This window comes from Oncorhynchus kisutch, linkage group LG17 (assembly GCF_002021735.2).
Source record: "Oncorhynchus kisutch isolate 150728-3 linkage group LG17, Okis_V2, whole genome shotgun sequence".
NCBI classification, from domain to species: domain Eukaryota; kingdom Metazoa; phylum Chordata; class Actinopteri; order Salmoniformes; family Salmonidae; genus Oncorhynchus; species Oncorhynchus kisutch.
In genome coordinates this window covers 29,603,319-29,617,184 of record NC_034190.2, presented here as the reverse complement: position 1 = coordinate 29,617,184, position 13,866 = coordinate 29,603,319, and positions in this window count along the sequence as shown.

Sequence of the window (13,866 nt, the reverse complement as noted above, 5' to 3'; positions counted from 1 at the left end):
ACTGAAACAAAGACATAATAAAAGAACTATGGTCAGAACGTGACATCTATAATAAATACAAATACATGACAATGCAGGGATTTTGACAGAGCACAGGGCTGCAGGCCAAAGTTTGTGGGTTTGCAGACCACTGCCGACAAAAGTATGGGTTGAAAGATCTCTTTTACAGTAAAAGCATTGAATGAATCTATCATCTTATTTGCAGGTCCGAGAAAAAAATGACTAATAAAAATGTCATGCAATTCTACATATTAGCAGAATATTTTTTTTATATCAGGCAAAACACCAAAATGACAGGTTAAGAATGGACAGAGAGATAGGCCTATGTGTTCATTTTATCATATTTCTCCCATGACAAATCAGTGTGTCTTGTTTGCAAAGAAACTGTCCCTGTTAGCAAATAATTCAATCTGAGACATCATTAGAAATCTGAGCATGGCATTTTCAAAAGTTAGGCCTACCTTTCCACACCAGACAGAGTGGGCCTACCGATGCAGCAAAAATGTAAGCTTTAATTGCTGGCTACTCTTCTTCTGTGGCTTAACCAAACGAGAGGTCACAAGTATTCTCCTAAAAGCTGTCTGGGATTAAACATCTTCTATTGTACAGAAAGTAAATAGCGTAATCAATTGATAGTGACAGAATGACATTACTTCCCAAGCAAAGTAATTGTTTTGTCTCCTCAGCTATAGAAGGTTGTAGCTCAGCCTCTGAATGTCACAAAGAAACAAAACAATGATATCCTCATATGCATGTGCATCTGGGTCAAGTCTTTTCCAAGTATTTTACATCTTGTTTCCAGCATAAAGCATCACGGACCAAAGTGCTGTTATAGATAACTTTATCGGATCCATTTTATTTTATTATTTTCTTTAATGAAAAGTAGACCTATGTCATACCCTCGCAATTCGAGTCTTGGTTTTAACTTAACAGCCCTTCACAATTTAAGAGTGCATGTTGGGTGGAGGAATTGACCGACAAATCTATGAATATAACAGCCTATAGCCTAAGTTTGTTTGTCAAACATGTAGGCCTACCTCTTATTTCTTAAATAGGAAGAAAAAGGCTCCAACACAAAGCTCACTAAATTGTTAGTGAATTAGGCCTACTAGAATTTCAGCCACATGAGCTGTCCATTTCCAATTAATTGTGCTTCAAGTTTCAACACCACAACGTAAATGACTAAAATCTGGTTTATTGTGAGGTCAATAACTCTGATAAACAGGCCGACATCATGGGCAAGGAACATAATGTTTTTAATAAAAACAATTCTAGTTGGAGCAAACTATCAAAGTTGACCGCAGGTCCTCATCTTCATGCTCTCCTTCTCAAACTGAACAGAACATACAGTACCAGTCAAAAGTTTGGACACACCTACTCATTCAGGGGTTTTTCTTTATTTTACTATGTTCTACTACATTGCAAAATAATAGTGAAGACATCAAAACTCTGAAATTACACATATGGAATCATGTAGTAACCAAAAAAGTGTTAAACAAATCAAAATGTATTTCATATTTTCATTCTTAAAAGTAGCCACCCTTTGTCTTGATGACAGCTTGGCATTCTCTCAACGAGCTTCATGAGGTAGTCACCTGGAATGCTTTTCCAACAGTTTTGAAGGTGTTCCCACATATGCTGAGCACTTGTTGGCTGCTTTTCCTTCACTCTGCTGTCCAACTTATTTCAAACTATTTCAATTGGGTTGAGGCCAGGTGATTGTGGAGGCCAGGTCACCTGATGCAGCACTCCATCATTCTCCTTCTTGGTCAAATAGCCTTTACACAGCTTGGAGGTGTGTTTTGGGTCATTGTCCTGTTGATAAACAAATTATCGTCCCACTAAGCACAAACCAGATGGGATGGCGTATCGCTGCAGAATGCTGTGGTAGCCATGCTGGTTAAGTGTGCCTTAAATTCTAAATAAATCACTGACAGTGTCACCACCCCACCTCCTCCTCCGTGCTTCACGGTGGGAACCACACATGCAGAGATCATCTGTTCACTTACTCTGCGTCTCACACAGACACGGAGGTTGGAACCAAAAATCTCAAATTTGGACTCGTCAGATCAATGAGCAGATTTCCACTGGTCTAATGTCCATTGCTCATGTTTCTTGGCCCAAGCAAGTCTCTTCTTATTATTGGTGTCTTTTAGTAGTGGTTTCTTTGCAGCAATTCGACCATGAAGGCCTGATTCATGCAATCTCCTCTCAACAGTTGATGTTGAGATATGTCTGTTACTTGAACTCTGTGAAGCATTTATTTGGGCTGCAATTTGGGGTGCAGTGAATTGCTGATTTCTGAGGCTGGTAACTCTGATAAAATGATCCTCCGCAGGAAGGTCCCTCTGGGTCTTCCTTTACTGTGGCATGAGAGCCAGTGTCATCATAGCACTTATTGTTTTTTGCAACTGCACTCTAAGAAACGTTCAAAGTTCTTGATATTTTCCAGATTGACTGACCTTCATGTCTTAAAGTAATAATGGACGGTCGTTTCTTTTTGCTTATTCTACCAAATAGGTCTATCTTCTGTATACCAACCCTATCTTGTCACAACACAACTGATCGGCTCAAACGCATATAGAAGGAAAGATATTCCACAAATGAACTTTTAACAAGGCACACCTTTTAATTGAAATGCATTCCAGGTGACTACCTCATGAAGCTGGTTGAAAGAATGCCAAGAGTGTGCAAAAAATGTCATCAAGGCAAAGGGTGGTTACTTTGAAGAATCTCCATGATTGAGTAGACACAAATCTGTCAGTTATATGGGCCAAGTCTTCTAGCATATGCTCTATCTATAGACAGGTTAGCTTACAACGTCACAAAAAAAATGTGCGCGCTTCAATGGGGCAGAAGGCCGTGTGTTGCGTTTCTAGAATGGCCTGATTGCTAGCAACAATGACAAGAAGGTGCCATGTGGGGAATGGTAGGTGGCCCGTTTCAGCTGGTTTTATATTGTTGTTGATACCATGTCTTGTTTTGAGTTGTTTTGACTGATGTCATGTCTATGCTAACACAACAAAGATTTGCTAGCTAGCTAACCAACAACGGTAGCGATGTATTTGAGAGACAAGTGCTCATTGGAAACGTATATTTGTTTTCAATAAACATTGTCGACGAAATATACATGTTGTCAACAATCTAAGCCAATCCTGTCAGTTTTGCCCCATAGTTGCGCACGCGTTGTTGTTGTTGCTAAACAACCAACCTGTCTATGGCATAACACAGAACTCATCTGAAACCATACTCTGATGTGTCCCATTTACTTTACTGTGCCCACTGTAGTAAATTGTGAAGTTGGAAAAGTTAAATAATTAAGCTAAACATATGTAGTTAGTACTTTTTTCTATTGTGTGTGACATTCCATGGCAAAATGGGGTTTTAATGAAGAGGGAGAAAAGATATTTGCTCCAGTCATGAATCTCTTGACCATGAGTCTCTTCTCACTCTCAATGGGTGTGGAAATCAGACAGTTAAATAGTTAGATAAGCACGTCTTCAAATGCTTATTAAAGGTAACATAAGACATTTTGTTACAACAAATGACGGCTGAAATCAAAGCCTCATCTATTGACATCTCTTTCACACTCTTTCACACTTGAACCACTACAATACGTCCCGCAGCAGTAACCGCATGTCTTCTTTAATGAAGGTGCTTTCATGGTCAAGGACTGTGCTAACTTACACATAGTCATGAGACTCAGGCTGCATTAAACCGGTTTGATCCGCTAACACAGCAAAACTGTAAAAGAGAAAACGCAACACAGGGACTGGTGAGAGAAATAACAGGATGAGGGCTGGTGGAATTTGAGATACTGCAGTCACATGTCTTAAATGATGTCATGTACAGTACATGCCCTCTGCAGAAGTAAGCGAAAGTACCTGCTATTCCGCCCAACCAACAACACACAGACATAATCTGTAGCTACTTGCCTGGTTAAACTCTATGGGGCCAGTTTCGCACAGACACAGATTAAGCCTAATCCTGGACAAAAATTGATGTTCAGTGAAGAATTTCTAGATAAGCTTTTTATTCCAGGACTAAACTACACTAGACTTAATCCATGTATATGAAACTGGCTATTAACACATTTTCTGTCTGGATCACAGTAATGAAAGGGTCTATCTATGACCAGAATACACTTGGTTCTCCTTTAAGAAAATTTCAAGATAGAATCAAAACATCTTGGGCAAGATCGTTAATGAATGTGCACAGAGTGTGTGTGTGTGTGTGTCCTGCATGCATGTGGTGTATGTGTGCACATATTTGCGTGTGGACGTGCAGAGGCTTGCAGAGCAAGACTGAGCAAACACAGGCCTCCCACACTCGGTGAGGGATCAGAATGTGCCGTTTACCTGAAGCTTCAGCACACCAGTTGAAAAAGAGCAAAACAAGACACCACGAGGTTAACTCCCCTCGCAAAGTCTAGCTCCGCCCTAGTTATCTGATAATGACCTCACTGTACTGCTTGATTGTTGATAACGTTGCAAAACACGGCAGTCAAGTGTAATGCAACTGTATTTCAATGTCCTTTTCCATTAATTTGGGATTGAGTCACATGCTGGTAGTTGGACTGCCACAACAGATGATTTTGAAAATAGACATATCCTGAAAATATACCACTTTAAAGATTTCTAAATGTCCCTTTAAAGTCATACTCCAGTCGCCATTTCAGCTAATTTATCACCTGATTTTCTTAACAAAAGGCACATCTCAATAGGTGGTCCAGGTATCTTCATGGTCCAGATATCCTCATGGTCCAGGTATCCTCATGGTCCAGGTATCCTCATGGTCCGGGTATCCTCATGGTCCAGGTATCCTCATGGTCCAGGTATCCTCATGGTCCAGATATCCTCATGGTCCGGGTATCCTCATGGTCCGGGTATCCTCATGGTCCAGGTATCCTCATGGTCCAGGTATCCTCATGGTCCAGGTATCCTCATGGTCCAGGTATCCTCATGGTCCGGGTATCCTCATGGTCCAGGTATCCTCACGGTTCGGGTATCCTCATGGCCCGGGTATCCTCATGGTCCAGGTATCCTCATGGTCCAGATATCCTCATGGTCCAGATATCCTCATGGTCCGGGTATCCTCATGGTCTGGGTATCCTCATGGTCCAGGTATCCTCATGGTCCAGATATCCTCATGGTCCAGATATCCTCATGGTCCGGGTATCCTCATGGTCTGGGTATCCTCATGGTCCGGGTATCCTGTTCTCTATTTGTTCTTTATTGTCCCTCAAGCAAGAGGGGATGCCGATTACATCACGCATCCCCATGAGACCTGAATGAAGCTTGCAGTTGTGTCTAAAACACACCATTTTGCTCAAAATTATACTTTTTCTTTTTACCCTTTAGTATGTGTACTTTACTGTATTTATACATGAGATATCACATTTCAACTGTAAAAGATCAGAAATTGCTGGAGGATGTTTTTAAGCTCTAGACAGCATTGCATGTGCCAGAGAGTTCCCTTACCTCTAAAAGTGCCTTGTAACTCGCAGAGAAATGCCCTTCTCACAATACCATGACACGGTCCCTCTGACCTAGGCTAATAATAGCATCAGCATCAATCATGGTCTGCTGAGCTCTGCTGGTTGTGGCAGTACGGAGCGCGGATGTCCCCGCTGTCTCATCATGGGTCAGGGTTGAGTTGTCTCAGTGTCAACTTGTTGACATGGGCTTGGCAAAGGGGCAGAATAACGATATGTCGCTGATTGGCCCTCTTAGTGGTAGAGAGAAGCTTTAATGAAAGGAATAAAGAGGTTACAGAGCATGGAGGGTTTTGACAGGACGTCAGGGAAACAGGCCTGGAAGTCCCATGCCACTGTTCTGTAAAACTGTAATGGGAGGAACTATAGGTCTTGATTTAGCCATTTGAGGAAACAAAGATGGATTGATATGATAGTAGACAGGCAGATAAAATGGTTTCCATTGAAAAAAAGGGTAGACTGTACTTTAATTTGTTTGAATGACTGCATGACGTTACAGGAATTGTTTCAGGACACAGATTTGTCAATGTGGAAGCTATTGTTATGCTAAGTTATTGTTCTGTACTGGAATCCTCCCATAGGAAAGGTCAGGGATTGGGGGACTAGAAGTCTATATATCACTCAGACAGAGTGTGACGTCATCAAGGCCTCGATGGAAGAAAACCAGTCCCTTTATCGACACACTACTGACCTTGCGTTGTTCTGAGTATTTCACTCCGTTACGGCTCACGGCTAAATTTCAGCATATTGTCGTTTTCTTTTTTCCATGTACTCATCCAAAATAATGTATATGGCTATGGCCTGCTTTGTTGTCATGGATACTGCATATGCTCACTGATACAAATGGCTGTAAACTGCTTATGATTTGGTTTGATAAGATGGAGTACGCTTCACTTTGCCACGTGCGATGTATTCAAAGGGCAATGGCACATCAATCTTCAGAGGTCTGACCCTCAAAATACAGTTACACTTACGTTGATATCAGTGTACTTCCAGTCTCTTCCTAGCAAAGATGACACGTAATGGGATCTTTAGCTTAGTCCTACATCCATGACATTACATTCACAGCAATGTGAAATGTCCAGATCCACCCCAAAAAAGGTACAGTATGTAGAATATGGCAATGATTTAAAATGACTATGCATTACACAGCACTAAAGATGATAGGTAACATGGTGCCTTGATAGGTCTATAGGTGGCAATGACATCAGCATTGACTTCCTCATTCAGAAGCATTACAGGTTAATGATCTGCTGCTCTTGAGGAAGTACACTGCCATCAACGAGAGTTCTATCGAGGGCACGGACACACACATAGGTGGTGTTGACAGCTCGTAGGGGCTTCATCTCTCCCAGGCTGTTCCCATGGCCGACTGTTAATGCATAGAGTAATTGGATGAAAACACGAAGGAGAAAAGTCATCATGAGAACTGGGGACAAGGCCTTCATAGGATCAGTGATTCCTCTATAAAGAACATACAAACCTTTGATGTTGATAATATAGTAGGTAAGAAACTGGATCAGTACAACATAGTAATGTAATAACCTATAAATAAAGGCTATGTGTTCTTAGATATCCAAAACAGAGGAAATATGAGAAACATAAGAAAAGGGGAAAGGGTCAAACCGGTTTTACGTCATATGCCCGGTTAATAACAACAATGAGGTATTCGATTAGAAATGTGATATATTTTATATTTAATTCAACCTTAGCACTAATATTTCCTTTGCTTGTTGAAATAAGAGTGTGCAGTGTCAGGGTAGCAAGCCCATGTCAACGACACTAATCCTGAGGAAGCAAAAGCTGTAAAACAAAACCAACAGAGGATGTCCAACATTGACCCTCCCACAGTCAGGGTCCATCCTGAAAGGAAACGCTTTTAAATGGCTTGTTCTGCACTGTGGGCGAAACAGGAAGTGGTTTGTTGGCCTGTAGTCTCGTGGCAGTCAGGAGACATGAACACGCCACACCAAATCAGCATAGGAAATAAGGGCCAGCTTCAGCAAGGGGAGACTTACCACGTCTGCCCCTTTTAACAGCATAAACTGATTACATGACATAAACATTATAATCCAATGGTGGCTTGATGGCTTTCACATGAACCTGAAACCCTATTTTTAGATTAGTTTATTACACTCAGTTCAGTTTATCTTACAGCGTAAGACAAGTAAAGTAGGAGGAAACATGCGTTAAGTCACCAGTGGCTGTGTTCATAAAATGGCAGAGGTCACGGCATTCCTTTTTAAACATTTTTTAAAAACTAGTCACAAGACAGAGTCTATCAGACCAAGAAGACATTGGCTGTGAGCCAAATATCCCCAACAAGAGATACTTTTTTGTCAGCCCCACAAAACTTCAGATTTATGTTTTTTGAAGCCATGACATCATGAGAGAAAGCAAAATGTTAAGTTGATTGGGAAATGAGCTGATGCCTCTTGGCAAGCAAGTATCTCTCTGATTTGAATCACTATATAAAAAAGACATGACACTGGCCGCCAGTTATTTCTATCCTCACAGTTAGACAGAGTATCAAACAATTAATGGCACAAATTGGTTCACTGTCATTTGGAGCTGTTGCTCCGGGCCCATATGGGGATAACTTTGCTGTGGCCAAAGTAGGCGGCCTCATATTTTAAGCGCAGTGCCAGACATCCAAGTCAGCCTGTGGCCTGAGGTATAAGATTTAGGGCTCAACTAAGAGGTCAGGAGTTCTAGTGCAGAGTAACGGCTCTCGGTTACCCTGTGATACTCCCTTTCTATAGGTATGCCTGGCTGAATTCATAGTTCACAGCCAGAGCTGCAATAGTACGGCAGCCCATTAGGACATAAATAAGAGCATAATTAAATTGACTCTTACGAGGTTCGGACAAGGGTAGTAATGGTCCGGCAGACAATTGCGGCTGTTTCAAGCTTTTCTCTCCATTAGGGAATAACAGATTAATGGACAGACCAGAGCAGCAAGAACACAATGGCGTCAGTAAACTTAGGTTTGGGCACACTTCGTAGGGATCACATGCTGTTTTCCTCCTGTCGTCCTCCTCTTCCTCTCTCCTTCTGCTCAGCTCTCCTTGGCTGGAGTGACACCATGGGAAGTGGTGACATGTGCACCCTCTCTTCACTCTCATTGGTCAAATCCTATTTTTTGTTTTACTTACTGCGTTCTAGCAGTGCCCCTTTTTGTATCCCCTCTTCCATCCTCTACTTTCATCTGTCTTGTTTTAGTCGTGTGGTGGAAACCTGCGCCATGTTATGTCACCTGAAAGGCGGGGTCAAAGCTTGGTGACCTGGGGGTGATGACGTAGAATGAGAAGGCTGAAATCGGATAAGCCCATCCGGTCATCCCGCATGCTACCAGGACTGGCTTAGCCTCTAACGGTGAAAAAAGCATCCAATTGGGCCAGCGCAGTGATTGGATGACCAGCGGTGATGACGCTCAAAAAATAAATGGTGTTTTTATTGGATGGCCACCTGTGAAAAGAGCCTCTGGGAGCCAATAGGATGAGCTGCAAGACTAGCTGTGGCATGTGCGTGAGTCTGTACACTTGACCTGGTTGTGAAATCTTGGAAAGTACAGGCACTGGGGAATATAAGTAGTAGCATAACACGTCATCTTTGAATGTAGACAGTCTACTATGGACCTTATGGTGGGAATGTGAGCAAAGATACTGGTTAGTGTTCTGCATTTACACCAATGACGAGCAGCAACTCAGTTCTTCTTCTTCAGTTCCTCAACCTAAACGACCATTACCTCAGTTCAAATCAGTCTCCACTGTTTTAGCCATTGTAACAAATCGCATCTGCCTTGGTCAAAACTAGTCTCTCATTACAGTGGATACAGATGAGGGTAGTCAAGGCAAAAATCTTATTGATTAGTGATGAGCTCCTCCAAGCATGACAGGTGCTTGGGAACCTAACCCGCTTGTGTTACTCAGCAGAACTCAGCTGGGTCAGCCAGGCAGAAAACAAAACCTCTAAACAGGCTAACATTGCAGAACTAGCCTAGAACCAAAGGGTTTCTTTGCTAAGTCACATACAGACTGGATTTAACCTTAATCAGGGTTGAGGCCATTTCCAGTAATGCTAATGTAAAGATATTCCCTTACTGTTAATGCTTAACTGTAATTATCTAGTATCTACATTTCTATGTCTTTGGGTGTCATTGAAAACACAATGAGGCACTGTCTACTACCAGGACCATCCGATGCCGTTGACATAGTTGAAGTAGCTAATTACACAACATTTCTGCAGTCCTACCGATTGGGGTTTGATATATGAAACACCAAGCATGTCATTAGGCCAATAAATATACACCGTTTACAAAACATTAAGAACCCGTTCCTAATATTGAGTCAGACCAGAACAGCCTCAATTCGACGGGGCATGGACTCTACAAGGTGTCGAAAGCGTTTCCCATAGGGATGCTGGCCCATGTTGACTCCAATGCTTTCCACAGTTGTATCAAGTTTGGTGGATGTCCTTTGGGAGGTGGGGCGTTCTTGATACTCACAGGAAACTGTTAAGCGTGTAAAACCCAGCAGTGTTGCGGTTCTTGACACAAACCGGTGTGCCTGGCACCTACTACCATACCCCGATCAAAAGCAAATATTTTGTCTTGCCCATTCACCCTCTGAATGGCATACACACAATCCGTCTCAATTGCCTCAAGGCTTAAAAATCCTTCTTTAACCTGTCTCCCCCTTCATCTACACTGATTGAAGTAGATTTGATAAGTGACATCAATAAGGGATCATAGCTTTCACCTGGATTCACCTGGTCAGTCTATGTCATGGAAAGAACATGTTTTGGATACTCTGTGTATGATACCAGACATTCAAACAGCTCTTGCCCTGGCATGGTGTAGTCTCAGTTTGTGCCACTACTACAATGCTACAATAGAAGGTACAAATACAGGGTGTCCTTTCATGTTGTCCAGGATTTCATGTAGATCTTTTGTATGGTACAGTTTCAAACAAACTAACAAATTAGCAAGCACCAAAAAACAAAACACACACACACACACATCCCGATTGCCCTCGTCAGTCTCATTATCAATGAACTGTTAAAACAATAGAGACGTTCACCCTAACCTCCACAAAGTTGATGGTAGCTTATGAACACCTGTGCACTGCCACGCACACAAACATACGGTGTGCTGAGTGAACACAACGGGACATGAAGGACACAATAACAAACTTCTTCAATGTAACAAATAATTCAAGTGAACCTCAGCTACAGCACGAGTTGGATGCTCCTTCATCCTTGTACAGACATAGCTACAGATATTGCAGCAAATGCTTTTCTTTTGATTTCATATGATGGTTATTACTTTAAGTAAAGAAAGAACAACATGTGTTGCATAACCTCACATTGTTTCCATGGTTGGCAGGAGAAAGTGAGATAAACAACAAGTTCCCCTCCTATGAACTGTTTTGAACATAGTTCAGAAGAGTATACTGCCCCCATGCAGATGATGGTGGAATTGCACCATCAGATACAGATTTGACTGAACAAGCATTATACAAATCTACTACATCTGATCAGAGGAGGCAAAAATGTGTTGTCTTAGTCACTTGCTAAGGAAAGCAGTTGTGATAGCAAAGCTAGGGAAGCATTGCAGCCGCACAATATTGTGCCATATCCTTGGGAAAACACGACACATGGAGTAAAACACTCCTAACAAGCACTTTCCATTGCTTGTCCCTATACACAAGTTTGATGAGTCTATTGTTCTAAGAGTTCATTTTCTCTGCAGACACCCACCCATGAAAGGTTTCAGTAGAGTACACAGCACACAATGTTCCAGCCATGTTCTCTCCCATCATAAACAAAAGGCAAACCGCAATACCACTTCCGCCCTTAAAGAGGAAACGCGATATTGCTCACCTTTTTTTTTTTGCATGCCTTATTGCACTGTTAGGCTTGCATCAATAACCACCAATTCTTTTCCCAAATGTTTTGAGATAGCACCCAAACATAAACCCAGTAGAAGACACTGAGAAAATGGACGAGCATGGTAGGGGACAGAGGGTAACAGGGACTAACCTATATACGGTTCAAACACTAGGTTGTGGACAAAGAAATAAGTGTGTGCCCTTGTAAAAACCGGAGGGTGTCGCTTGTTGTGAAAAGGGTTGCCAGCACTATGGCCACAGGGCATTCCACTCCATAAGGCTGACATTCTTGTAGGCAGTTCAAATGTAGGTGCTGTCGAGAGCTGTAAATTGTCGCCTGCTTGGCCAGACCCTAGAATCTTCTCTGGTTACGTCCCATGACCCTGATTCAAGGGGGAGCAGCATGGCTCGATTCCAGAAAGTGGGATACCCATGGAAGGAGTGTGGTGAACAAGTCCACGGTCATGTTCATTGGGGACACACAACAGAAAATATTTTGCCACGGAAAACAAACGTTTGTGTTGCTCTCAACAGCCCAGGTACTCCCTTTCTGTTTGGTGCCAAAATTAACACAACCTTGTTTTGAAGGAGCATTCTGTGATTTTGACGACAAACTCTTCAGAATCAGTCGAGGCTGTTTGTTTGCATGTCCTCGTCTATTTAGGTTCAATCTCAAATTGGGTAATAAAGTAATCAAATAGAATCTCTTCTTTATTGACAGTGGATAAAATGCACAATAAAGTGATGAAACTGAATTGGTGACATTTAATCATAAACTCAATGACATTATTTCCCTCAATCAAAAGAGTTACATGAGTCAAAGATGAGAACAGTTGAATCCCCAGCAGTATCATAACTGCAGAACCAACTCAGCGAAGATCACAGGATGAAGTTTTATGTAATACATTTTTCACCAGAGCCCCTGATAAAGCGGTGTTTTCACCCTAAAACAAATGGTGTCCAGAACAATCCTGTGCAATCTATAGACAACGGTGCGTGGGCCACACATGTGTAGTATACCGTCTTCCCTCCAAGAAAAACACGTTGCACAGCGAAGAGTCATTCGGCAGAAAGAGCAGATGAGATATGCAGGTGTGTAAACAGAACTCATGGCGGTGTGACCAACCGACAAAGGTGCACCGTCGCCTTCACTCCTTCTGTGTATGTGACAGTAGGTGGGGCTGCCACCACGAATAGAAAGGCCCACAGAGCCTTGTTTACCGCTGGCTGTGGCTCTATGGTTCCCATACTGAACTTATGAATGTGAAGGCCGCCCGCTCTATCTGAGTTGCGTTGACAATAGCGGGAGGGGACATCTTTGCTAGGGGTTAGGTCTGTGTATGCGAAGGCACAAATGAGCTACATGCTTAGTGATGTGAAACTCGTGCTATAACATGACTCAATTTAGGCTGCGCTTTTCAGAACTGAAAGCAATGTAGACTGCAGCAACTATGACTTTGGAGGAACTGTACTCCTTAGCTCAGGCTAAACCATATAACCATAGGCAATACAATGCTAAGTTAACCTTATCTGAAGCAACATCTGCTGCTCAACTGGTTAATTCAGGCAACGGAAGTTGTGCTGTTCACATGTATTTCCACACCTTGGATGAAAGGAAGTATTTTTTAAATTGAATTAGGCAAGTCAGTTAAGAACAAATTGTTATTTACAATGAGGCCCTCGCCCCGGCCAAACCCGGGCGACGCTGGGCCAATTGTGCGCAGCCCTGTGGGACTCCCAATCACGGCCGGTTGTGATACAGCCTGGATTCGAACCAGGGTGTCTGTAGTGACGCCTCAAGCACTGAGATGCAGTGCCTTATACCGCTGCGCCACTCGGAGCCCACATTGCTGCTGTAGGAAGGACAACTGTAAATGTTTAAGTCCACACCCGAAACATTTGGTCTACTTAAAGTGATACAAGATGAACTTGTCGATACCATTTTTATGTCTATGTGCCCAGTACAAAGGAAGTTGAGGTAGTTTTGCGAGCCAATGAGCAATGACTGGAAGTCTATGGGTATCCTCTTTAAACGGCAGCCAGGGGGCTATGCAGAGTGGGCTTACACACACACAAGCGGTCAATTTGTTGCGCACAGCCTATGCTGACTACAGTCTTCTGTTCCTAAAAAGGAACTAACCCCAGGTCTAGGTCCCAACACTGTAGCAATGGGTATCACTTCCCTTAGCAACTACAACTCCCTTAGCAACTACAACGTGCCTTTGAAAAGGAGAAGCACCGGACCCAGGTTGCCCCGAGAGCCTCCAACGAGGGAATGCTTAGATTGCAGATGCAACCATGCCAACATGTAAGCTAACACTTTTGCATAGATGCACATTTTGCATACGTGCACAACGTGGCAAGTGCTATGGCTCAAACAAAAATACCAAAGAATATCTTTGGCATTTGGTATACCTCCTTGATGTACACCCAGCAGGAGAGGAGATGGAGTGCAGCCGCAGTAGGCTCGTCTGGATCACG